This window comes from Erinaceus europaeus, chromosome 11 (genome assembly GCF_950295315.1).
Source record: "Erinaceus europaeus chromosome 11, mEriEur2.1, whole genome shotgun sequence".
NCBI lineage: Eukaryota > Metazoa > Chordata > Mammalia > Eulipotyphla > Erinaceidae > Erinaceus > Erinaceus europaeus.
Window position 1 is genome coordinate 37,416,902 of NC_080172.1, and position 27,763 is coordinate 37,444,664.

The 27,763-nt window shown below is 36.6% G+C and overlaps 1 protein-coding gene across 15 annotated transcripts in view; it reads left to right on the forward strand.

The window, feature by feature from the left end:
- Window positions 1–27,763, forward strand: part of APC (APC regulator of WNT signaling pathway) — a 125,647-nt gene that overhangs the window by 3,251 nt on the left and 94,633 nt on the right. For 5 of the 15 annotated variants that reach the window (XM_060201272.1, XM_016193856.2, XM_060201282.1 and 2 more), the window contains exon 2: window positions 1,648–1,697. The exons of 5 other annotated variants lie outside the window; for them this stretch is intronic. The gene's annotated coding sequence lies outside the window, so the exon portion shown is untranslated. Of the gene's footprint in view, window positions 1–1,647; window positions 1,698–23,845; window positions 24,009–27,763 lie in introns of those variants that run through there. 5 more of the 15 variants (XM_060201276.1, XM_060201278.1, XM_060201280.1 and 2 more) reach the window with 3 other exon arrangements.

Genomic DNA, 27,763 nt, shown 5'->3' on the forward strand with positions numbered 1-27,763 from the left:
TTTCCTTTGTATTCTTCCTTTGCCATTTCAGCACCGAAATTTATATTTTTAAAAGTAACTTGTTACCTTTAAAAATTTTTTTCTCTTTATTTCCTTTTATTGCCCTTGTTTTATTGTTATAGTTATTATTGATGTTGCTATTGTTGTTGGATAGAACAGAGAGAAATGGAGAGAGGAAGGGAAGACAGAGATGGGGAGAGAAAGACAGACATCTGTAGACCTGCTTCACCGCTTGTGAAGTGACTCCCCTGCAGGTAGGGAGTTGGGGGCTTGAACCAGGATCCTTGCGCTTAGTGCCACGTGTGCTTAACCCACTGTGCTACCTTCCGACTCCCTAACTTGTTACCTTTTAATCGCCAAATATAATGGTCTTTCCTCACTCTCCCTTGACTTCCTTAAACCATTTTCAAAATATACTCTATTCTGTAGGAATAAAATGACCTGATTCTTATATTATCAAACTCTCCAACTTCTTTGAAAACATTTTTTAAAAAAAATTTTATTATCTCTATTTATTTATTGGATAGAGGCAGCCAGAAATTGAGAGGAGAGACAGAGAGACACCTGCATTGCTTCACCACTTGTAAAGCTTCCTGCAGGTGGGGATTGGGGGCTTGAACCCAAGTCCTTGCACATTGTAGCATGTGTGCTCAGCCAGGTGCTCCATCACCCAGCCCCTGAAAACATTTTTACTTTTCCCATATTGTCTTAATTCTGTTTCTCTTGATATGTTAGAATGTAAAATATATTTATAATAATAATAATAATAATAAAAGAAGGTACTAGTCCATTTAGCTGGAATTGTATAATGGGAATTGATTAGTTTGTTCAACCAAAGCGATAGCTTAGCCTTTAAGCATCAAACTTGAAATCCTGAAGCCCAAGGCTCAGCCCCTAGTACTGCATATGCCAGAATTGAGCCATGCTCTGGCTTTTCTTTTATAAAAATAAGTAAATAAATCATCTAGGAGGGGGAAAGAGAGAGAGAGGTGTGTGTTCAGAGGCATATATCATTAGGGATAACACTATTTTTCTTCTCAACTTTGTCCCCCAGTTTGGGCATCATACTCAGACTGACTTTCCTCCTAGTAAATAGATGACTCTCAGCAGTGTTCATTTAGTTTCAAAGCAAGAGAAAAAAATTTCACTTCTGCTCCACTTTTTTCCCCAAGCTCCTAAGCTTAACTTTGATTTAATAGATTAGATGTGGAAGGAAGCTCATACTGCCAACTCTGTCAGAATTTTATTAATAAGAGTAGACTTGGGGGATCTGAGGATAGCTTACCTAGGTTTGAGCCCTGAGTCCCACATTGAAGGCTTCATGAATAATAAGTGGTGTTCAGGTGTCTCTCTTCTCTTTATCTCTCACCCTCTATGTGGGGAGTGTTGGGGGGATGACAAAAAAGGAAGAGGGGATGGCCTTATTTAAGTGACTTGATGGTGGATGAGTCTCATCTAAAATGAGGTGATGGAGTGGATCTTGGAAAGGTAACAATGCCTTTAAGGGTTTCTCTGCTTTTTACTTTTGTCCTCTTGGTAATCATATCCTTCTCTTACTGATTTAAATCACCATTTTTATGTGGGTGTTTCTCAGTTGTGTATCCACTTCCTGTTTCCTCTGATTACTGTGTTTCTATTTTATTATAGATGATTCTCATCTACCTATGCTCATCTAGTGTGTTCACAAGTACGTGTGTGTAAGTATATTCCTCTTTCTCCTGAGTTGTCTTTCATAACTTCCTCTCAGCCACTCAGTTTTGAAACCTTGATGTTGTTTTTGTTGTTGTTGTTGTTGTTTTATTTTTATTAAAATACAGTTGTTGGCACATGGGTACAATTTCTCATTTTGCCATGATAAGTATCTGCAAAACACTCTTCACCCCCAACCTAGGTCTTTTTTCATAATCGTGTACCAGGAACTGAAAGTCTTCCCTTCCCCCACCCTACACCATGTCCTCATTTTCCAGAGTCCTTTGCTTTGGAGCAATATACAAAACTAGTCCAAGTTCTACTTTGTGTTTCCCCTTTCACTTCTTGTTTCTTAAATTCCACCCATGAGTAAGATCATCCATATTCATTTTTCTCTGTCTTATCTCATTTGACATGCTTCAACTCCATCCAAGATGAGATGAAGAAGGTGACTTCATTTTTAATTAGCCACTCATCTGTTGTTGGATACCTAGGTTGCTTTCAAGTTTGAGCTAGTACAAATTGTGCTGCTATGAATATAGGTGTGCATAGATCTCTTTGGATAGATGGATGTGTTTGTTTCCTCAGGAAAGGAATTCCCAGGCCATAGGGCAGGTCCATTTCTAGCCGTCTGAGAGTTCCCCAGGCTGCTCTCCATAGGGCTGGACCAATTTCCATTCTCACCAGCAGTGTAAAAGGGTTCCTTTACCCCTGCAACCTCTCCAACATTTGTTACTATCCTTTCTGATGTATGACATTCTCACAGGAGTGAAGTGGTATTTCATAGTTGTTTTTATTTGCATCCTCTGATGATCTGTGACTTTGAGTATTTTTTTTCATGTCTGTTGCCCCTTTGGATCTTTTCTTTGGTGAATATTATGTCCATATCCTCTCCCTACTTTTGAGTGTTATTTATTTATTTATTTTTTGTTCCTGAGCTTTATGAGCTCTATATATGTCTAATGTACAGCATAACAAAATCTCCCACTCTCCAAAGAGTCTATTTGAGTGATTTCTTTTGCTGTGCAGAAGCTTTTCAATTTGTCCTCCCACCTCTCCATTGAAATAAAGTAAACTTTTTACAGAAGTCAGATGTCCATTCTGGCAACTCCATGGCCTAGTTGCAGTGCATGAAGAATCAGTACATATCTGGCATTTAAGCTTAGGAAGAAGTTGAGTGAATAACTGACAGGGAAGTAATTGAAATATTTTGACAGTACTGGAGAAGGAAAATAAAATTTTTCATATAGCTTACTTATTATGAGAGTTTATGTAAACTATATATAGGATTTTGGCCAAAATATTTAAATAGTCATAAATGCATTACTTAAAATGTATTATTGTGTACAGTTTGAGTATTTGAGTGGCTCATTCCATTAAAATATAATTTAAGCATATTTTATAATTTAAAAAAAAAAGAATGCAAAGATAAACCACAGTTGTGGAGCACTATAATAAGTCAGGTATATTTAACAACTATTATGAAAAAGATTTTTGTTTCCCCTTGGGGAATGAGAAGCAATTGAAAATAGATGGGCATATTTTTGGTTAACACATGATTGTGAGGTACTCCTGATAGTTGGTGGTAGCTTTCCATACTATTTGTCCATAAAACAAAGAATTATTCCTTCAAAAATGCCAGTAGTGCCTATATCCACTGATATGGGCAAATAGCTTTTTGAAAGAATTCACTGAGATTCATCTGTTTTCTTACATTGAAAATGACAGAAAACCAGATTCACACTGACTTACAGTAAAAGGAATGATTACATCTTGTTAAATTTCAACTAAAGCTTCCTTCATCCAGTGGCTTACAGGAAATCATCAAGGATTTGGCTCAGTTTTCTCTGATTTTTTTCTACTCTGTCATTCCCTTTGTTTTGATTTCATTTTCAGTCTAGCTTATCTCTTGGTAGCAAATTACAATAGCACTTTCAAACTTAATACTATGTATTTCATACTTAAAGTAAAATGAAGAGTATCTTTCTCTTACTTGATTCTTCAAGTATTTGTTTAATATTATCACTGCTAAAACTTTCCCTAAACAGCTTCCCCTAACAAGTTGATTACTTCCTCTGTCATGCTACGTGTTTGTCTGTTTTTTGACAAGCCAGGCACACGTGCTTTTTCACCTATAGACAAAAGACAGAGAGACCACAACACCAACACCTCAGGTGCACTAGTGTTCCTAGGTGGGCTGGGACTTCAACCTGGGCCTCTCTCATGGCAAGCAGGTACCTTGCCTGCTGAGCTATTCTCTGGCCCCTACAACTTGAAAGTGTATATACCTTTATGGGTATTATTTTTTATATATCCCATGGATTGCCTTGCCTTAAATATCTTTGCATTCTTTCAAAACTATTATGTCAAGCTGTTTGCTATTTGTGATTAATAGTGCTTCGCAAGATTGTAAGATTACAGGGTATAGTTAGTTCCACACTGCACCTACCACCAAAGTTCTGTGCCCCTACCTCCCAACAATAACCACCATAGCTCTCACAAAATCTTAGACAGTTTGTTTACTTCTGAAAACTTTTTTTTTTAATTGAGATATCCCAGCACAACATAGGTTCCAGCTGTATGGCATTGAAAGTCAGTATGTGCTTCTTCCTTTTTGTTTCGGTTTGCACCCCTTACCCTATCCCCTTTTCTTTCCACCTACCTTTTCTTTCCACCTACCACTCATTGGTTTTCTAGTCCATAGTTTATTATCTTTTTGTTTCATCTGTTTATTTTCTTCATGTACCACATCGGAGTGAAACAGATGATACATGTTTGTCTGTCTACCTTATTTCACATAGTGTAATGCCTTCAGGTCCTCAGATGTCACTGCAAATGGCAGTGTGTTATCTAGCTTTCTAACTAAGTAGTCTTCTTCTATCTATATATCTATATCTATATCTATATCTATAATCTATATCTAGTATATACCTCATCTTCTTTATTCATTCATCAATTAATGGGTACTTAAGTTGTTTCTAGTTTTTGACTATTGTAAATAGTGCTGCAATAAACATAGGACTGCCTGTATCTTTTTGTATTGGTGGTTTTGCATTTTTTTTTTCTGCTAAGTCCCTAGAAGTGAGATAACTAGAGCATATAGATTTTTTTTTCTTTATTGGGGGATTAATTTTTCCATGAGTAAAATAATCTCATTCATCCTTATTCTAGCTTATTTCATTTAACATGATTCCTTCAAGCTCCATCCAAGATAAGGTTAAGAAGGTGAATTCATCATTTTTAATAGCTGAGTGGTATTCCATTTTATATATACACCACAACTTTCTTATCAGTTGTTGGACACCTAGGTTGCTTCCGGGTTTGAACTATTACAAATTGTACTGTTGTGAACATAGATATACATAGATTTTTGGGGATGAATGTGTTTGATATTCTGGAGTATATTCCCCAGGAGAGGAATTGCCGGTTTCATAGGTAGGTCCATTTCTAGCTTTCTGAGAGTTCTTCAGGCTGATCTCCAACAGGGGTTGGAACAATTGACATTCTTACCAGCAGTGCAGAAGGGGTCCTTTGTCTCCACAACCTCTCCAACATTTGTTGCTGCTAACCTTTCTGATGTATGATATTCTCACAGGAGTGAAGTGGTATCTCATGGTTGTCTTTATTTGCATTTCTCTAACTATCAGTGAATTGGAGCATTTTTTTTCATATGTCTGTTGGCCTTTTGGATCTCTTCTTTGGTGAATATTCTTTTCATAACTTCTCCCTGCTTTTGGATGTAGTATTTGGCTTTTTGTTGCAGAATTAATCTCTGTTTTTAAGGAAAAAAATATATATACATATATATATATAGGTGTGTATATATATATATATATATGTAATCTTTATTTGTGTATTGGATAGAGACAGCCAGAAATTGAGAGGGAACGGGGTGATAGAGAGGGAGAAAGAGAGAGAGACACACACACTAGCAGCCTTGCTTCACTACTCATGTAGCTTTCCCCCCGCAGGAGGGGATGGGGGCTTGAACCTGGGTATTTGCGCTTTGTAACATGCACTCAACCAGGTGCGTTACCACCCAGCCCCTTAACAAATCTTCATGTTGTTATAGTTGTTGGCCCAGTGTATATAAAGGTTCCTTTCTCTTCACATCCTTGTAAACACTTGGTGTTTTTTATTATTTGGATAACATCCATTATCACAGATGTGAGGTGATAATCTCATTGCTTCAATTTTTATTTCCCTGGTAAAAAGTGATGAACATTACTGCATCTTAGTTATCTCTATGTCATCTTCAGAGAATTATCTAGTCCTCTTTTTTGCTCATTTTCTGATGGTATTACTTTTTTGATGAGTTTTTTAAAATATACTTTGGGTAGTAATTTCTTGCCAGATGTATGATATTCAAAAATTTTCTTGTACTCAGTAAGATCTTTTAAAAAATTTTTAAAAATATTTATTTATTTATTTTCCCTTTTGTTGCCCTTGTTGTTTAACGTTGTTGTGGTTATTGGTGTCGTTATTGGATAGGACAGAGAGAAATGGAGAGATGAGGGGAAAACAGAGAGGGGGAGAAAAAAAGACATATTTTATCTATGCAAAAATGCTGCATGACTTTTCAGGCAACTCAGTAGTAAACTTAATTGCCTGAAGGGGAGGTCTGGTAGCAGGCAAAGTCTAGAAGTTGAAAGGAGGGGGGAATCTAGAGAAGATAGTTGGTGCTGTCAAGTAGTAAAAAGTAGGATTGTATTAGTCTACTCAAGGTTATAAACACCAACATGACAGTTACATTTCACCCTATGAGCTAATAATGCTAACTATTTCTATTGTTAGCACAGTATCTGTAATTGAAGATCTTGGTAGATACCACGTAGGTCCCTTATTCAATCACTGGCATCACATGTGCCAGATCGAAATTCTCATTCTCTCTTTCTCCTCCCCCTTTCTAATGCGACTCCCAGCAGGGGAGTCACATCACAAGTGGTGAAGCAGGTCTGCAGGTGTCTATCTTTCTCTCCCCTCTCTGTCTTCCCCTCCTCTTTCCATTTCTCTCTGTCCTATACAACAATGATGACATCAATAACAATAATAACTACAACAATAAAACAACAAGGGAAACAAAAGGGAATACATAAACATTAAAAATAAATATTTCAGAAGATGAAGTAGTACATATCTCGCCCATAAACAGTGTGGTTTTTGTTTTCCCACTCTCCTCTTTCCCCTTATTTCATGCTTGGAAGTGTGTGTGAAATAATTGTTGTTCTAGGGGCTGGGCAGTGGTGCACCTGATTAAGTACCACGTCAAGGGCCTGGTTTCAGCTTTTAGTCCTTACCTGCAGAGGGAAAGAAGTTTCATGCATGGCAAAGCAGTGCTGTAGTTCTCTCTCTTTTTCTTTATCTCTACCTCTCCCACCTTCTTGATTTCTCTCTGTCCTGTTAAGTAAAATAATGAAAAAAAGAAAGAAGAAGGGGCTGGGCGGTAGCATAGCAGGTTAAGCGCACATGGCGCAAAGTGTAAGGACCAGCCTAAGGATCCCTGTTCGAGCCCCCAGCTCCCCACTTGCAAGGAGGTTGCTTCGCAAGCAGTGAATCGGGTCTGCAGTGAATCGGGTCTATCTTTCTCTCCCCCACTGTCTTCCCGTCCTCTCTCGATTTCTCTCTGACCTATCCAACAACAACAACAACTATAAGAACAATAACAACCACGACAAGGGCAACAAAAATAGGAAAAATAGCCTCCAGGAGCAGTGGATTCCTACTGTTGGCACTAAGCCTCAGTGATAACCCTGGAGGCAAAAAAAATAAATAAATAAATTTAAAAAAAGAAAGAAGAAAAAGGAAAAATTGGCTGTAGGAAGCAATGAATTTGTTGTACAGGCACTGAGTCCCAGAATAACCCTGACGGCAATTTTAAAAAAGAAAGAAGAAGGATAACTAGTCTTAACTATTTCCTAGTTGCTTAATTATTTTTCTATTTTATTATATTGTGTGCAATGAACATCTTAACACATTTCAGATTTTTTCCTTTATTTTTGCATATTCTTTATGCTAGATCATAGACAGATTCATACAGTAGAGTTACTGGATGATAGAATTTATGCATTTTTAAGGTTTATAATGCTTGCTGCCAGAATGTACAGTGTCTTAAAGACCTATTAATATTCATTAGTTTAATTATATCCAGGAAAAATTGGGACCTACAGAGATGCCAAGTTTGAATGATAGTCTAAGTCAGCCTTTTTATCTTCAAGAATTTTTTTTCTTTAACATGTATTCCAAATTGTACCTAAGATACAAATAATCTAATACATTTGCTGTAAACATGCATGAAGTCATTATCTAGATCAAGAAACAGACCATTGCTACCCTCCCAGAGCTGCTGTCACTGTCTGTACCTGATCACAAAAGAGAAGATTTTTTTCATATTTCACTGTTTGCTGAAGCTTTGATTTCATTAAAATCTCTATTATATTAAAGGACTTACATGCCATACCTAAGTTACTAAGAAATCTGAGTTTTAGTCTCTCTGAATTTAGTGGTTTTTCTGCATTACTCATTATATGAATTTTGTACTTTCATTTATCAATATGTTGAGTTATATTTTATTTTAAATGTTAACCCTAACCTGATTCCTGGGATGAACTTAGTTTGTTTTTAATGTATTCTCCTTTTATAAATTGTTTAGTTCTATTTGTTAATATTTATATTTTATGTCAATACCCATGGGAGAGATGGCCTTTGTTGATTTTTGTTAAGATTGGAAATCATTGTTACACTGGCTTTATAAAATGAATTGACCCCCATTTTCTGTCCTAGAAGAGATTATATACATTATCTATTTGCCTGGATGTCTTTATTTAACATGACTATTTAAAGTATAGAATTCTAGGTTATTGAGGACTTTTGCTTCAGCATATTGTAGGTTGTTGGTTACTTTATTTCAATACATCCTGTTGCTCTTTAAGTATCAGTTCTTTGTCTCTTTTTTCTTTTGATGTAGCTATCATTTTCATTTGACTACTTTTAGGATTTTTGCCTTTGTCTTTGAATTTCTTTTGTATGCTATGTTTTGGTGTCAGATTTTTTGGATTTAATGAATATATGAATTCTTATTCTTGGAGATATTTTAGCTATTATTTTTTCAAGTATTTTTCTTTAGTTCATATTCTCTTTTGTAATTTTGGTTTTCTAGTAAATATGTTACAATTTCTTTGTGTGTAAAAAATTTTTTTTCTTTAAGTGAAGAGTGTGCTGGGTCCTCATACGTACACTCATGAGCCAGGTTATTGTTTTGTTTTTAATTTCAATTCTTTAAAATTTTAAGATACAGTCAGACAGGGAGGGAAAGGAAAGGAGGAGAGATACCAGAGTACTGTTCATTGTCTGTAATTCTTTTCTTAGAGACGGTATCATGATAACCTTATGTAGTATTGATACTCAAACCCAGGACTTCATACTTGTTAAGCCATAAACCTGCCTGATGAACTATCTCTCAACCTTGTAATACCCTACTATTCTGTATGTTACTTTTCTCATTACTACCCTACTCCTCCTCCTCCTCCTTTTCCTCTTCCTCTCCTCCTCCTTTCTGTCCCTCTAGGATTCATGCTGAATTGTTTGGTCTCATCTGTTTTCAAAGCTTCATCACTAATGTCTAATCTTTTGCTGTTATCTAATACATTCTTAGTTTATCTTATTTTTTAGTGTTAGAATTTTCATTTAATTTCTTTTCAGTCCACCATGTCCCATTTTATAGCTCCAAGCAAAACTAAATAAGCTTGACTTTTGTCCCTTGAATGTAGTATACATATTTTAATAGTGGGTTTTAGTTTACTTATTTACCAAGTAACTCTTATTTGTTAAAAATAAAAACTTCTGCTAAGCTTTGTTTGGGGTTTATCAAATGGCAAATTTATTAGGTACACAATGACCAAGATGGAAAGGCTAGCTAGACATATGGCAGGAGCCATTTGTCTTTAAACTTAGTTCACTACTGTTCAGGTCCTGAGCAAAACAGCCTCATGTGAGTCCTGGGAGAAGATCAGACAGGAAAAGCAATAGTTGAAGAAGGTGCAGGAAAAAGGGCAGACTTCGAGAGGCTTGCTTAAGTAGTCTCACATACACACAATCCCTTGTGAGTTTACATTAGTCTGTTGTATGCGTTTGACATTATCAGTATGCTAATTATGTTTATGTCTCATAATTCCTTTTGCTCACATGAGTGGTAGAGTATTCCCAACATCACTCTATTGAAAAATGATGATTTAGAACACTGATGTAATTTGTGTACAGTTTCTTAATATCCCCATGTTGTGTCAGCACATCATTTCTTTACCAAATTGTCTTCTTCCACCATTAGACACTGAATCTTTAGCCTACTTTTAACCTCCCTCCTATGACCCTCCTTTAGAGTCCTTGGATTTGCTGCAATAGGCCATAAGACTTCGCCTTATAGTTTTCCTTTCTTACGTCTTAATTTCCACCTGTGAGTAAGATCATTCAGTATTCATTCTTCTTCCTAGCTTAATATATTTCTTCAAGTTCCATCCAAACTGTAGCAAGAGTAGAGTTCATCTTTTTTTTTTTCAGCTGAATAATATTCGCTTGTGTGTATGTGCCCCAGTTTTCTTAACCACCATCTGTGAAAATGATAAATCTACAGGAGCCAAAATAAAGATAGAATTGAAGAATGTAAAAAAGAATTTAATAGGGTCATCACAAACTAAACTTAGTCAAACATTTGGATTGTTTAAAATTTTTGGCTGTTACAAATAGCACTGTGTGTGAACAGATTTCTTTGGTTGTTTCTGTGTTCTAGGAGAGGAATTGTGGAATCATCTTGTAGATCCATCTTTTATATATTTTTAAGAAATCTCCAGATTATTTTCCACAGTGGCAAGACTGACTTATATTTGCACCTCCACATCCTCACCAATTGTTGTTTCTGTCTTTTTAATGTATGATATTCTCACAGATGTGAGGTGGTATCCCTTTGCCTTGGTTTCACATTCTCTGATAGTTACTTTGAGCATTTTTTTTCATGTTTGTTGGACATCTTGAATATCTTCTGTGAAGATTCTGTGAAGATTCTTTTGCCAGTTTTTAAATATATTTTTTAATTGCTGAGTTTTTTGAGCTCCAGCACCACATTGGAAATGCAATAATACTAGAGGAAACCATAATGCTGTAGTGTCTCTCCCTCCTCTCTTTTTCACTAATTGAATGAAAAAGTGGCCTGGAGCAGTGAAATTGTACTTGTATTAGGCTTAGACTGAAAGAAAAATTCAAATTTGAGGTTTAGTATCAGATAGATGATTCTTAAGAGTCTAAGTGATAAAACAGTCCAAAACAAGTCCGGAGACATGTTCTAGAATAGTGAAGAGACACAGCCATTAAAGAAAATAGAGGAAGAGGAACCATAATAGTTGTAACATAAGAGGATGTCTATTTCTAGTGGGAGAGAATGATCAGCATTGTCTAATAAGAGTGTAATGAGATTAGAGCAGTAAACTTTGGCCTTATGGTAGTCATTGGTGACTTTGACAATTGAGCATCAGGAAATTGATTAAAATTCAGGTGAATTAGTGACTTAATTAGAAGTGAGAAAATAGAGACACCAGATGACAACTACTAAATCAAGATGTCTGTCATGTATAGGACAGAAATAGGATTGTATGTAGTATGTGTATGGGGAGGAGGGTAGGTCAAAGAGGGATTTATAAAAATAAGTTTACTAAAGCATGATTGTATCTTCATGAGGATGATGTAGTAGAAAAGGAGAAATATGTCAGTGAGAAAAAGACTTATCAAAGTTGAATAAGTCAAGAGAACTAGCCATGGTAAAAAATGGAATCAAGGAATGCAGGCTCTTTGCACATACATGCAGAGGGGCAGTGTTTAACTTTATCTCTGCTGTGAGTCCCCTCTTCCCCATTAGCAACACTCTGATGAATGATTGTTTTCTTTTTCATTACTTCATTATTCCACCAAGGTCATAAACAAATGAGAACTTCTACCCACCTGTAGGAAAACGCATGAAGCTATTCCAGGTGAGGAAGCAGAGAAACTCAGTAGGTAGTTGTTGCAAAAATAAAATATAATTTCTTAAAGAAAATTATAAATCTCCAGAGAGCCAAAATTAAGATAGAATTGAAGAATATAAAAAAGAATTTAATAGGGTCATCACAAATTAAACTTAATGAAATTAGAGAATCTCAGTTAAATACTGAAAAACAGATCCAAGATAATAGAAAAGAGCACAAGGAGTTCTTGATTGAAAAAATTAAAGATATTTAAAAATTCCAAACAGAAATACTAGATAGGAAGAGCACATTGAGCCAGGTAAAACCCAACAGAGAAAGCATAGTAAGTAGGTTCAATCTTTCAGAGGAAAGAATTTCACAAATAGAAGTAAAATGACAGTAATGACTTAAATAGAAGAGTGAAAGGAAACAAGATTTAAGAGAAATGAAACTATGCAAAGTAATAGACTCCACTAGAGAAGAAAGATATATGGATAATGGGCATTATATCAACAGAGAAGAGAAGGAAGTAGAGATTACATTCAAAGATGTAACAGTTGAGAATTTCCCAAACCAAAGGGAAGAAGTAATCATAGATGTATATGAAACTGAGAGAACACCCAAATTTCAGAATGCAAAATAACCTACACTAGGACACATAATTGTTAAATTACCAAAATTCATTGGTAACAGTGATTAAAAACAAAACCAAACAACAAACAAACAAAAAGACAGCAACAACAAGCAAACATGTTGAAGGTTTGGTGGGAGGAGAGGAGGAGTCACTTAAAATTGACATCTGTTAGGCTTTTGTCAGCCTATTCAGCAGTTATCCTACAGGCTCAATTTAAATTCGAGAAGTCAAAGCAGATATAAATTACCTGAAGTCAAAGCAGATATAAATTACCTGGAGAACAGCAAAAATGAAGAGAACTGTCAGATTCTATGGAATGCAACAAAAACTTTATTAAGAGGGAAGTTCTTAACTGTACGGACTATATCCAAGAAATTCTCAAACTAACGTTTAATATAAAGGAAGAAACAAGCAGAACCAAAAGTCTACTGATGAAAGAAAATAATAAAAGAGTAGAAATAAATTAACTGGAAGCCATAAAAGTGATGCAAAACATCAATAAAGCCAAAATCTGGTTCTTTGAAAGAACAAGTTAAATTGAATATTGGACTCCAGATGATAATGTACATAGAAAAAAACATAGATAAGACAGCCTAGTAGTTGAGAGAAGATATCTATACAAATAAGCAGTGAGTGTTTAATATGCAAAATATATTAAAAAATTCACACAAATCAACAATAGCAAAGCAAGCAACTCAGTTGTTTTTTTTTTTTAAATAAGTAGAAGAACAGACTAGACCCTTCTCCAAAGAAGATGTGCTGGTAGCCCACAGATAAAATGCCAAACATCACTTACTGTTAGGGAAGTTCAAATCAAAATCATAATAGGATACTACCTCACATCGTGAGAAATGCCTATAGAAACAGTTACATTGGGAGTCAGGTGGTAGCACAGTGGGTTAAGTGCACGTGGCACAAAGTGCAAGGACCGGCGTAAGGATCCCAGTTCGATCCCCACTCCCCACCTGCAGGGTTGTCGTTTCATGGGCAGTGAAGCAGGTCGGCAGGTGTCTATCTTTCTTTCCCCCTCTCTGTCTTCCCCTCCTCTCTCCATTTCTTTCCTATCTAACAATGACGACATCAGTAACAACAACAATAATAATAACTACAACAACAATGAAAAACAAGGGCAACAAAAGGGAAAATAAGTAAATTAAAAAAAAACACATTAAAAAGATTGGCAATGGATGTTGGTAAGAATGGGAGGAAATGAACCTAACACACTGTTGGAACAACTTATGTGGAAAATATGGAAATACCATACTATTCAGCAATACCACTCTTGGGCATTATTAAAAAGATATGAAAACTATCACAGGAGATGGGAAATTGTACCCATGTACCCATTAACTCTCCAATAAAGTAAAATAAAAATAAAATTTAAAAAGTGTGAAAACACTAATTTGAAAGGCTATGTTCATAGCAGCATTGTTCAACTTAAATATCTATTGATGGATGAATAGATAAGGAAGTTGGGCTGGGGAGACAGTGTAATGGTTATGCAAAAGACTTTCATGCCTGAAGCTCTGAGGTCCCAGATTCAATTCCTCACACCATCATAAACCAGAACAGAGCAGTATTCTAGTGTCTCTTTCTCTCTCATTAAAATACATAAGTAAATATTTCTTAAAGTTATGTATATTTTGGAATATTTGAAATATCACTATAAAAGTTGAAGTTGTGCCTTTTGTGATCAAATGAATGGAACTTGGAATGATTGTGCCAAGTAAAATGAATGAAGGAGTGAAAGACAGTTATTGGATAGTTGTACTTAAATGTGGAATATAAATAAGGAACTCTAGTGAACTGGCAAAAAGTAACAAATCTGAGCCTTATGCTAATTGCAGAATAGGGTGATTACCTGAGAGAAAGCAGATGGAGGGCTGGGAAGAATAATAGAAGGATTCTTTTTGTAGGGTGCAAGGAAATTAACCTAGGACCTCATGCTTGCACAATAATGCTGAGCTACCAATCTGTTCAACTTTTTTTTCTGTATGAAAGACAGAAGAGAGGAGAGACACCAAAGCTCCACTTTTCAAGGAGTTTCCTTGGTGCTGTCCGTGTGGTATTGGAGATTGAACCTAGAACCTTGTGGTAAGGCACTCACTGTCTGCTCAGCCATCTATCTTTTTGCCTGGAAAAGTCATTTTGATGGTGAGATGACAGAAGAACTTTGGTGGTAGGTGTGAAGTTCTAGTCTTATAAATCAATTAATAAAAATTTAGTGACTGGGGAGGTGGTTCAGTGAGTAGAGCATAGGATGTGTATGTGTGGGGCTCCTGGTTTGATCTTGAGCATCACATGTGCCAGAGTGGATGCTCTAGTCTTTCACCCACGCCTTTCTCTTTTCTTTTCTTTTCTTTTCTTTTCTTTTCTTTTCTTTTCTTTTCTTTTCTTTTCTTCTCTTTTCTTCTCTTTTCTTCTCTTTTCTTCTCTTTTCTCTTTTCTCTTTTCCTTTCTTTGTTTCTTTCTTTTAAATTTTTTATTATCTATTGGATAGAGCCAGCCAGAAATCAAGAGGGAAGGGGGTGATAGAGAGGGAGAGAGACAGAGAGACACCTGCAGAGAGACAGACACCTGCAGCACTGCTTCACCATTTGCAAAGCTTTTCCCCTACATATGGGGACTGGGGGCTCGAACCCAGGTCCTTGAGCATTGTAATACATACACTCAACCAGGTGCGCCACCACCTGACCCCTTCCTTTCTCTTTCATAAAAATATTTTAAGTCATTTACATTAAATATTTCTGAGTTGGTATTATTATCTATTATACCAAAGTCCTGTATGTAATCATGGAATTGAATGTTTGGAGGTATGGGGGGAATTGGGGAAGCCAGTTTGTTTGTTATTTGCTTGTTTTATGTGGAGCCTGGACCATGCATATGTGCAAATTCACACAAGTCCTATACTCAGAATTTTTTATTCTTTTTATTCAGAGAGAGACAGACAGACATCACAGCACTGGAGCTTCTTCCTGTGCCGTTGTACTCCCATGTTGTGTTGTTTGTATCTGGGCCTCACACATGACAAAGGCACCTACCCTTTCAGGTGAGCAGTCTTTTAACTCAGAAAATAGGGGTTCAGATGAGCTGTCTATAGACTGTGAAATCACTAAAAGGGATGGCTGGGCTAAAAATTGGGAATGGTGTTGATAATCATGTACATGCATAAGAATGAATCTTAGACCATACACAAAAGATATGCTTCAGTTACAAAAAAAAAAAAAAAATAGTAGAATGCTGAGGATATAGGTAGGTGCGTAACTGAATAGCATGTAGAGAGAGCTTGAATTAATGAAGCAGAAAAGAATGGTTTGGTAGTATTAGAGGTAGATTAGGACCAGAGAACTTTTGTGACCAGGACCCTTTGTTTTTGGCTCCATCAGTGAGAGGGAGGAGAATTTGGAGAAAACTTGAAGAGGAAGTCAGGCCCCTTTGGTTCTCTTACCCAGAGAGAAGGGAAAGAAAAAAAAAAAGGAAAAAGGAAAAACACGGAAGGAAGTAGTAATAGATGCAGGCCTGGCTTAGGAAGAGACAGCTGGGGTCTTAGTGTGCTAAAGCTTCATCAGCTCAAGTCATTTTGCCCAGTGGATCACATGCTTTTCATTTTCTTAAAGAAAGTGTACAATGCCTGAGACACCATTCTTCAGAATTCTTTGTGGAAAGCCTCATGGCAAACCACACACTAAGCAGAGGAGACTCCTGGGTCTCATTTCCCTGGCAACAGGAAGTTGTAGTTAGATACATCCTTCTTTCCCTATACCCCATCATTTGGATGTGGGGGGTGGGGCACAAGGACTTTTCCCTTGAGAAAATTACAAAGGATTTGGTGCTATCCAATTTCAACTGAGATAAATAGGTGAAGAGGATATTCATTGAAGAGCCTGAAGTTGAAAGGAAGGAATAACCCTCTTATCTAACTTATTTGTATATTAATTAGCTATAATTTTTTAGTACTGCAGTGCTAGAATCTATTGATTATTTGAGCTATGTGTATTTCAACATGTCAAATATGTTGTGGTGAAATTCAGATTTTGTGTGTGTGTGTGTGTGTGTGTCTGTGTGTCAGGGGAAACTGAAGAAAGGAATATTGTTTTAAAAACACACAAGCACCTGATGTGGTTCCATCCATCTGCCCATAGACTAAAAGTCCATATGCAATATCAATTCCCATAATTACCATGCATAACATTGACTAACAATATTTCTAGAATAAGCTATGTTAAACTTTTTAAGTTTGGGCTGTCATGAACATTTCAGCTCGCCTTGCTCCAGAGTTAAAATTTCCTTCATCTAATGCCATTGTTACCTCTCCAGTGCTCTTTGCCAAACAAATTGCCTCTAAGCTACTGATAGGGTGTGGAGGTTAAGGGAGCAATTGTTAGAAGTGAGAATAGAATTTGAATGAAAGAGCAGAGTTTCAGGGAGCTGGAAAAGGAGCTATTTGAGGGAATAGTTTGGTCTTTTAGTGACTTTCTTTTTATTTTTTATTTATTTATTTATAAAAAGGAAACACTGACAAAACCATAGGATAAGAGGGGTACAATTCTACACTGTTCCCACCTTCAGAATTTTAGTGACTTTCTGTCCTTAATCCCAAAGCAAATACAAAATCTTTTCAGACCTTTATGTTTATTTTTTTAAGTTAGTGGTAAAAATGAAGAAACCTATAAGAAATGAACAGACTGTGCTATGCTGCTGCTTTATTCACTGGTACATTCAAAGGAATAGTCACTTCTAGCCACTCAATAAATAATTTCTATAGGATACCTTGGACAGTTCTTAGGCAGCTAAGATAAAAACAGCTTCTCTGTTTAGAAACGCATGTAAAATGAGGGGAAATAAATCTAAACTTGAGTTGGTAACTCAAGGGCTAGGGGACCGTCTAGAAAATAACTCACTTGGTAAGGCATGTACCTTACCACATCAGTAGCCAGTTTGAGTTCAAGTCCTGGTACCACATGGGAATACTACAGCAAAGGAGGAAGCTGGTCTTTCCCTTTCTTTCTCTGTCTATAGGCCTCTCTCTATATATAAACATATTAAAAAGGGAGGAAGTGTTGTCCCAGGAGTGTAGAGATCACCCATGTACTAGGCCTAGGAACTCTTCCTTGTCCTCCTCCTACTCCCCTCATAAAAAAGAATTATGGACACCTGGTTGAATGCACATGTTACAATGCATAAGGACCCAGGTTCGAGTCCCCAGTCCCCACCTGCAGGGGGAAAGCTTCTCGAGTGGTAAAGCAGTACTGCAGGTATCTGTCTTTCTCCCTCTCTATCACCCCCTTCCCTCTCAATTTCTGGCTGTGTCTATTCAATAAATAAATAAAGATTAAAAAAAAAAAGACTTATGGGAGTTGGGCGGTAGTGCCACGGGTTAAGTGCAGGTGGCGCAAAGCGCAAGGACCCGCTCAAGGATCTGGGTTCAAGCCCTCAGCTCCCCACCTGCAGGGGAGTCGCTTCACAAGTGGTGAAGCATGTCTGTCTTTCTCTGCCCCCTCTGTTTTCCCCTCCTCTCTCCATTTCTCTCTATCCTATCCAACAACAACGACATCATCATCATCAACAATAACTACAACAATAAAACAATAAGGGCAACAAAAGGGAATAAATAAATATTTTTTAAAAAAAGAATTATGGGAGCAAAGACCAAAAAGCATCTGGGTATAAAGTTTCATAGAACTGGATCTTAGTATGTGAGAAAGTAGTTCATTTTATTTCACAAATATTTTAGTAATTACTTTGGACCAGGCAGAGTATTATTGTAGCAGGTGAGATGAGGAACTTAGATCAATAAAGGAGAGACCCAGTGTGTGGTAAATGAGATAGCAGTGTGCTCAGGAACTTCTGGATGCCTACTAGGGGAGAGAGCATCTGATTCTGACAAGAAGAGTTAGCGAGCACTTTGGGGACCTACCCTTGAAACTGAGTCCCAAAAACTGGGTCAGCATTAGCAAGGTGAAAATGTGGGGGTGAGAGCTTTCAGGAGACAAACTAAAAAAATTGTTGAGTGCTTACCAGTCGGAGTGGTATATGTGAATTAGTTGTGTGGTCATGGGCAGGGGTGGAGAAGTGTGAAGGACCTTACATGTAACACTGAATGAACTTGGACTTTTAATGTCACTAATTGAAGTGCTATAAAAAACAGAAAATACTAATTCTGGAACATCTTTGTAGAAATTGGCAATTATAGATTATTTTTAGAGTACAACTCATTGCTCTTGTTATTAATGTAAAAATAATACAGACCACTGGTAAAAATTTAAGCAGAGGTCCAGCAAGATAGCTCAGCTGGGTAGTGTGCTTGCTTTGTCATTCACACAATACAAGTTAGAACCTGCCCCCCACACACACACACTTCAGTGCTGTGCTATCTTTCCTTCTCTCCCTCTTTCTCTGTCTCTTTCTATTTTTATTTTATTTCTCTATTGGGGGATTAATGGTTTACAGTCAACAGTAAAATACAAGTTTGTACATGTGTAACATTTCTCAGTTTTCCACATTACACTCTAACTCCATTTAAGATCATTTTTATGAAAGATAGAAAAGGCTAAGCTCTGGCATATAGTTGCAGTAGGGAGTAAACCTAGGAGCTCTGACATCTTAGGCACCCAAGTCACTCTAAGGTTGGCTTACTCCCTACTTTCCCAGCCCTTGAGATTCAAGAGGGAGAAAGAAAAATGAATAGAATTCATATTTAAAGAAATAAGTGCTGAGAAATCCCCTTCTTCTAGCGTTTGCCCTTCTTCCGTAGCCAGTCAACAGCGTCAGGTTGAGCCTGATGTCTGCTTGTTGCTGGCTTTGAAAGTGACTGGGATCCATGTGGATTCAGTCGGCTAGGAAGGATCGTCAGTTTCCCCAATAAATGGGTACTCACGGGATGCACCATGAGAAGGTCGAAATGAAAAGAGGTAGGGCTCTCAAAAGAACTCCAAGAAGAAATTGAATCCAAGCTGAAATCACCAACATACATGATAATTAAAATGGCAGAAACTAAGAGGATTCTGAAGACTGCTAGAGAAAAGCAGACTCACCAATAGGAAATCTCATAAGATGATCAGATGATTTCACTACAGAAATTCTGAAAGTGAGAAAGACTGTCAGGATATATTAATAAATTTGAATGGACTTGAGCACCCAACAGTACTTTATCCTGTTAGGTTATCAGTCAGATTTGATGGAGAGGTGAAGAGCTTTTAAGACAAGAACCAAAGGAATTCATTACCACTGAATCAAACCTGCAAGAAATATAAAAGGGACATGTATAAAATGAAAATATAGAATGGCCTCACCCATAAGTGATCAACAATCAAAGCATGATATATATGATTATAGTCTTGATTTGAAGAGCGTGATTTTTTTTTAATTTTATTTATTTATTAGTGAGAAAGATAGGAGGAGAAAGAACCAGACATCACTCTGGCACATGTGCCACCGGGGATCAAATTCAGGACCTCCTGCTTGAGAGTCCAAAGCTTTTTCACTGCCGGACCACAAAGAACATGATTTTATCTTGAGCAGAGAAATAATGAACTGTTTTGATATTTGCTAATTAGAAATGAGAAGGACATATAGAGAGGAAAGTTTAGATTCTGTTATTGTTACTAGGAACATTTCTTTAAGAAACTTTTACCCTTTGAGATTACACAACTCAAAGATTAAGTCTGGCCAGTAAAAAAAAGTATGACTATATCTCCCTAACATAGTTTATACATCCCTAGAAATTTCATTGCTGTTTTAACATTTTAATTCCCATATTCCATGAAAAATGCAGAAAAGATAGAAGAGTTATTCTTTAAGACTAATTTGGAAATTGAATCTATTTATTTTTATTTGCCTTTTCATCATACCAGAACCCAGTATAAACCTAGAGACTTAATGTTTCTTCTTCTTCTAGCGTTTGCCCTTCTTCCGTAGCCAGTCAACAGCATCAGGTTGAGCCTGATGTAAAGTTTCGAGACCTTTGAATCTGGAGAGGTGGCAGTCATTGACTATGTGGGTCATAGTCTGTCTGTAGCCGCAGGGGCAGTTCGGGTCGTCTCTGGCTCCCCAGCGATGGAACATAGCGGCACACCGGCCATGGCCTGTTCGATAGCGATTGAGGAGGGCCCAATCAATGTTTCTAAATGAATAGATCTTTATTTGGTGATTTAGCATTTGGAGAGGTTTTATTAGCATCTATTTTTTTTTCAGTATATAATTATTTTAAGGAAGAATATCTTTTAACGTGTGCTCAACCAGGTGAGCCACTACCCAACCCCAAAGAGTATCTTTTATAGACTTTTTATATAACTTTTGAAGACTTTATTTATTTATTTATTTATTTATTTTGGATAGAGACCCTAGAGAAATTGAGAGGGAAGGGGGAGATAGAGAAGGATACAGACACACACAGAGGGACACTTGCAGAACTGTTTTATCATTCATGAAGCTTTCCCCTGCAGGTGGGGGATGTGGATTTGAAACCAGTGTATGCTCAGCCAGGTGCATCACTGCCCAACTTCCTATAGATTTCTTTACAGGCATAAATTCTCTACTATATCTGAGATGTTTAAAAAGTAGACTACTATCAAAGCACAAAAGTCAGTAATAACAACTGAAAAGAATACTTCTATAATTTAAGCTTATTTTACCCTGTTTAATATATTGTCCATATTCTTGCCAGTTTAAAAATTACAAATCTTAAATTATGCCAGATAATGTCTATGTTAAAATAAAATACATGATTTAAGACATTAGGAATCCTGTTTATTTAGTCATTGATTACTTTAAATCACAGTGCTTCAAAAGCTATTTTAAAGATGTTCATATTATAGTTTCTAAAATAGCCATATTTGCAATCAAGGAAATAACTCAACTACTAGAATTTGGGACTTAAATGCCTGAGACTTTAGATTTGATGTCCTCTACTACTTGTAGTGAAATAATACTCTGTTATCTCTCTCTCTACCTGCATATTTCCATATATATATATCTCTCCCTCCCTCTTCTCTTTCCCTCCCTCTCCTCTCTCTCTCTCTATATATATATATATAATATATATATTATATATATACATACATATATCATAGGTGATAAATAGGTTTTTAAGATAACTAAGCTTGGTTTAAAAATTGAAATTACAATCAACCTTTTTGAAACTGATTTTATAAACGCATTAAGTAGTCAGCATCATAAAATGCCTTTTTTGGACTGCCTTGTCTTTTTTGCATTTGAATCATAGTGATTAATGAATATGAAATGGTCATGACTTTAAAATTTTGTCCTTTGAATCACTGACTAACTTCTACAGTAAACATAAAAAAAAAAAAAAACTTTCTTTGTCTACTAAGTAGTTTGGATCACAGTCTAAGTCAAGAGTAATAGGACTTTTTACCAAGAAGTTTTAGGGGTTTCTGAAATATATCCTTGTGCTTTGAGAGTTTTTTTTTTAAAGTTCTAGTTTTTATGAGAAGTTATCTCTTCTGACTTTGTCACAAATAGTCTGTGATTGCAAGTGATTATGTCCTGTCTAATGAATCATGCACTTTCAGTAAGAGTCTATTAAAAAGCCTTTTGTACAACTTAAGTCATCCTGACAAAAGGTGTATTTCAGATTCACGTGTTTCCTTTTTTCAAATATGAAGAGAAATTGTTTATAAATGTGTTAATTTTTTAAAGAACTATTATTTTTATATTTATTTATCTTTTGTTGCCCTTGTTTTTCATTGTTGTTATAGTTATTGTTGTTATTGATGTCATCATTGTTGGATAGCACAGAGAGAAATGGAAAGAGGAGGGGAGACAGGGGGAGAGAAAGACAGACACCTGCAGACCTGCTTCACCGCCTATAGGTGGGGAGCCGGGGGCTATATGTATTAATTTTTAAATGTATTTTTTTTTCTTTTCCTTTTTAAAAATTACCACCAGGGATATTGCTGTGGCTTGGTGTCAGCACTACATATCCACAGCTCCAGACAGCATTCCCCTCCCCCCTTTTTTTTTTTCTATTTTATTTGATAGGACAGAGAAATTGAGAAGGATGGGGAGGTTGAGGGGGAGAAAGAAAAATAAGACACCTGTAGAAACTGTTTTATTGGGAGATGGGCGGTAGCGCAGCAGGTTAGTACGTAGCGCCAAGCACAAGGACCAGTTCGAGGCCCCGGCTCCCCACCTGCAGGGGAGTCGCTTCACAAGTGGTGAAGCAGGTCTGCAGGTGTCTATATTTCTCTCCCCCTCTCTGTCTTCCCCTCCTCTCTCCATTTCTCTTTGTCCTATCCAACGACGTTATCAATAACAACAACAATAATAACTACAACAATAAAACAACAAGGGCAGCAAAAGAGAATAAATACATAAATAAATATTAACAAAAAGAAAGAAACTGTTTTACCACTAGTGAACTGACCCCCTGCAGGTGGGGTGCTAGGGCTAGAACCCGGGTCCTTGTACATGGTGATATATGTGCTTAACCAGGTGCACCACCATGCCACCCTCAATATGTTTTTGGAATATGTGGTCCTTATTCACTCGTTTATTTAACTAATATTTAAGAACTATTTGCCTTATATCAGATGTCATAATACAGAGACCAGGAGAAAAATAACCAAAAGCACAAAGAAAAAGTAGTCACTCTGAACATTTGCTGTGTGTACATTTATGAATATTTAACTGTAGGTGTATTCACATTTTTAATAAAATGAAATTGTTTCTAATATGTTGTTTAATTGCTTGCTTTCTTGCATCTCTTTATTTGCAAAGTTAAGAAGAGATTACATTTAATATATAGTATCCCTTTAAATTTGAAATAGATTGTGGAAACTGGTCCTTTGCATTTAAACTAGAATTTAAATCCTCGTAAAATTCTCAGTAATTTGGATTTCGCCCTTCTAGTTTGTAAAAAATAAGTATTTTAAACTTCAAAAATATTTAAGTGAAATGTACAACTGTATTAAAATACTAGATTTGAGTAGTAGTAGCTAACAGCATTTACTTTGTCGGGAACTACTATAAATACTCCTTATATATTAAATACCATATTTCATACTTGTCCATTTTTATAGAGAAAAGTGAACCACTGTCACACAATAAGTAGAAGGGGCAAAGATCCAACCCAGATCATATGCCTACATGATTCCAATCTCAGTCATCATGACCATTCTGGTAACTATTTTTAATTAATGCTCAGGTGACTCACCCAACCCCTCACCCTCAAAATCAGTGAATTGTAATATGAAATTACTCATTCATAATTTAAAATGTTAACATATTTAACAGAATTAGTGGTTTCTTTGTCGCAAACATGTAAAGCTTGCCAAATGAGATGTAATTTGTTACTCACCTACCCACCTTTAGCATCTCATGCTAATCTTTCTGCTCTGTGGACCTCCTCCACCCCCACCCTTTTGAACAACTTTGCCCTTTGGGTCCCGCCGGATGCCTGGGGATAGGAGGTGGTGCGGGCAAGCAGTCAGCATGCCGCTGGGCGGGGCTTTGCACCTACTGCTGAGTGCTGGTCTGGTAGGGGTGGGGGTTGCTATCGGAGCTGGGAAGCTGCTGTGTAATACACTGGATGCAGACCAGAGCTCTCCACAATCCCATAGAGGCCCCGCGGATTGGCTAGGCGTGAGCACACGTGACCAACATGTGGCTGTATTGGCGCAGCCTGCCCTGGGTGTCACTGGAGACGGAATGGAGGTGCTGCTGGGCTCCGAAATGGGGTAGGTGTTGGAGCCACAAAGGCCGGACTTGCTGTGGGGGAGTGGGAGGAGGAGCATTTTTTCCTCACACTGCCTGAGACCCCGTGGTCTTTCCTTGGCACAGAGTCCATAGCCACATGCCAAGCGATGAGGCAGGGGCGTCTCCCTCCTTACCCCCCTACTGCAGCACGGAAGAAGGATTTCCTGTGCTCCTGATCCAAGGTTTTTGACAGAAGAGGAAGAAGGGGGAGGGGCATACAGGGGGAATCTGGTGAGAAAGAGCTGCTTTTGAAGCTTAGAAGGAGGTTCTGTTTTTATGATGCCTGTTGACAGAGTAGAGTGGAATTGCAGTATCTAAGGAAACGGGTAGAGGACAACAAAGAATGGAGCATATGCATGGCTTGGAACAGAAAGCTTTAGCCCATTAAAAGGCTTATTTTCCTCCCTGGCCACAAGGACCCTGGTAGCCAAGAGAAGATACAAAGCTGCTGATGATGACTGATGTGAACCTAGTGGAAAGGGCTGCTCCCGAGAGGAGGGAGTGGAGGAGGGCAGGTACTGCAGATCTCTTGAGCTCCAGTGGTGCTTTGGGTTGATTGGTAAAAAAATTGGTGCCCCAAAGTGCCTGCTTTTATAAAACTACTAATGAAAACTCTGTGAATAAGGTAACTGAAAGATACCAATGTCTGTTAGTATTAAGCAGTGGTGGTGTTTTTTCTTTTTCTTTTTGCAAATGACTGCAGCAGTGTTTTTCTCTCTGTTAGGCTGAAAAGACAACTGCAGAGCAATAAGAAACCTTGCAGCAATGCTGGGGGTAGAAATCCTTTTGTAAGAAGCCATAATTGCAACACGAGTAGGAGAAAAAAAATAGTGTATTTTTTAAGTAGCACAAATAGACGATGACTATTTTGATAGTGTCATACACTTGATTCTAGCTCTCAAGATCCTTTTTTAAAATTAAAATATGAATTCTGTAGGAAACCTTAATAAATTATGTATGAAGCAGTGGGTTTTTTCCCTTTGTCAGTGTAGCTTTATGCCATTAATTAGGCTAGTCAAGATTAAATCACTGTATAGTGTAAATTACTTTTTTGAAAAATTGTACTGATTTTTCATAGGCTTAATATCTGTAAGGCCTGTGTTAAGTGTTTTTTATATTAGCTCTTTGGTTATCCTTGAAAACAGTCTACAAGCAAGTATTTTAAATTAAAGCACCATGCTTTAAATACACCATAATCTCAGGTGTATTTCTGTTTAGTGAATACTCAAGATATAATCTTGATAAGAAATGTTTTCATTGTACTCATTTTCTCCTTAAACATTTAAACACATTGTTTTATTATTATTATTATTATTCAGTGGGATTTAGATGCATTATCTTTGTGCATTTTTATGGTGGCCAAGCCTGCCACACCTTCCCACTCCCTGAGCAAGATAGGAATGGCTTTGTAAGCCCTCCAGTATTAGTCAGTCAGTAGTGCTTTTAGAAACAGGAAGTCTTGAAGGAATCTGTAATTTAGTTTGAGTAATTTTTTTCAGATATAGCTTTAATTACAAATAAGATTCATGTTTTCATTGATAAAGCAATTGTATTCTTTATTTTTTAATGATTTCTGCTTACAGATTTGATCATGAGACTTAATGATGCTTAAACTCTTTTGAAATCTGAAGGAAACTTAACTTGAATTAAAGATGTCACATTAAAATTCCAAATAGAATGTTATGATTTACATTATTTAGTTGTTTGATAGTTTTTGAGCATTTATTGATTTTTATTACATAAATTATTTTACCTTTCAACATTGAAATCTAGCACTATTTTGTTTCAAATGTTCTAATACTCTTAATTGGGCTACATTGTGTCTTTATCCAAGGTCATGAGTTGTATAGAATGTGAAATTAAGTCTTTTAATTACTCTAACATTATCTTGCAAATTTTGTATAACTTACAAAATAGTATTTAATTATTATTCAAAAAGCAGTAACACTACTTATTAAATAAAACATTTTTAAGATTTCTTTTTATGCGTGAGAGAACCTAAATCAATGATAAGCTCTGGCTGTTGGTGGTACTAAGAAGATCAAATGTGATACCTCTCACATGCCAGTCCTGTGTGCTACTGCTGTATCTCCTTGGCCACCAAATAAAATTTTACTTAATTCTGTTTGTTTCCTTGTTTTTTATCAGATCTTTGCTCAGCTCTAGCTTATAGTGGTGCTTGGAGTTACAGGTTTTTAGTGATAATATATAAAGTTGCTTTGTAAAATACCTGATATATTAGAGAGACAGCAATCTTAGTAGTGATACTCACAGTACACCTTTCAAAGATAATTTTATTAATCAGTTGAACATTTCTAAGTTCAACTTTAGATTGAGGTATTTTTCAGAAACATGAAAAAAATATTTCTATTTATATGAGATACCTAATGTAAGATTGAACTGTTGGCTTTTAATGATCTTTGTAGGTATCCATGTTAGATGATATGGTCAGAATTGAACTGTTAAGAAATTCAAAAGTTAAATATGTTAAGTATTCTTTTTTTAAAAAAATAGTTTTATTTATCTATTATTGGATAGAGACTGAGAGAAATTGAGACGGGAAGGGGTGATAGAGAGGGAAAGAGACAGAGACACCTGCAGCCCTGCTCCACCACTTGTAAAGTTTTCCCCCTGTAGGTGGGGGACAGGGGCTTGAACCTGGGTCATTGCGCATTGCAGTGTGAGCCCTTAACCAGGTGCACCACCACCTGGCTCATTTGTAAGTATTTTATATATATATATATATATATATATATATATATATATATATATATACATATATATATATATATATACATATATATATATATCTTTATTTTATTTATTCCCTTTTGTTGCCCTTATTGTTTTATTGTTGTAGTTATTATCGTTGTTGGATAGGACAGAGAGAAATGGAGAGAGGAGGGGAAGACAGAGGGGAGGAGAGAAAGATAGACACCTGCAGACCTGCTTCACCGCATGTGAAGCGACTCCCCTGCAGGTGGGGAGCCGGGGATTGAACCGGGATCCTTATGCTGGTCCTTGTGCTTTGCGCCACCTGCACTTAACCGGCTGCGCTACAGCCCGATTCCCCATTTGTAAGTATTCTTACAAATTTAACCAGAACTATTAAACTATTGATCTTTTTATGCTTTAATTGCTCTGGGATTGCTTTCTGTGGGCTTTTAACTTTTTTGCTGTTACTTACTTTATATGATTCAACCAGTATTTTCATGTTAAATGTTATAGAACTATATTCTTAATGTTATACAACTATATTTATTATATGAGAACGCTAACTCCTTGTTTTTCTTGCCCCTCTCCTCCACCAGTCCCTGTCAACCACCATTCTATTTTCTGACTTAATGAATTTTGCTTATCAGGGAACATCATATAACGGGACACTGTTTTCACATTTGCATATATGTATTTCACTTTGCCTATCTTTAAGGTTAATCAGTGTTGTATCATGTGTCAGAACTTCCTTCCAAGGCTGAATAATAATCCATTAAGTGTATATACCATATTTTTTTATGTATTCATCTGTTGGCCACTGCTTTGCTTCTGCTTTTGGTCATTGTGAGTAATGCTGCTTTGAGCATGGGTGCAAATTATCTGTTGAAGTCCCTGTTTCCACTTCTTTTGGGTAGATAGGCAATTTCTTTCTTTCTTTTTTTCCTTATTATCCTTCTTTATTGGATAGTGATAGCCAGAAATCAAGAGAGTAAGGGGAGAGAGAGAGAGACACCTTCAGACC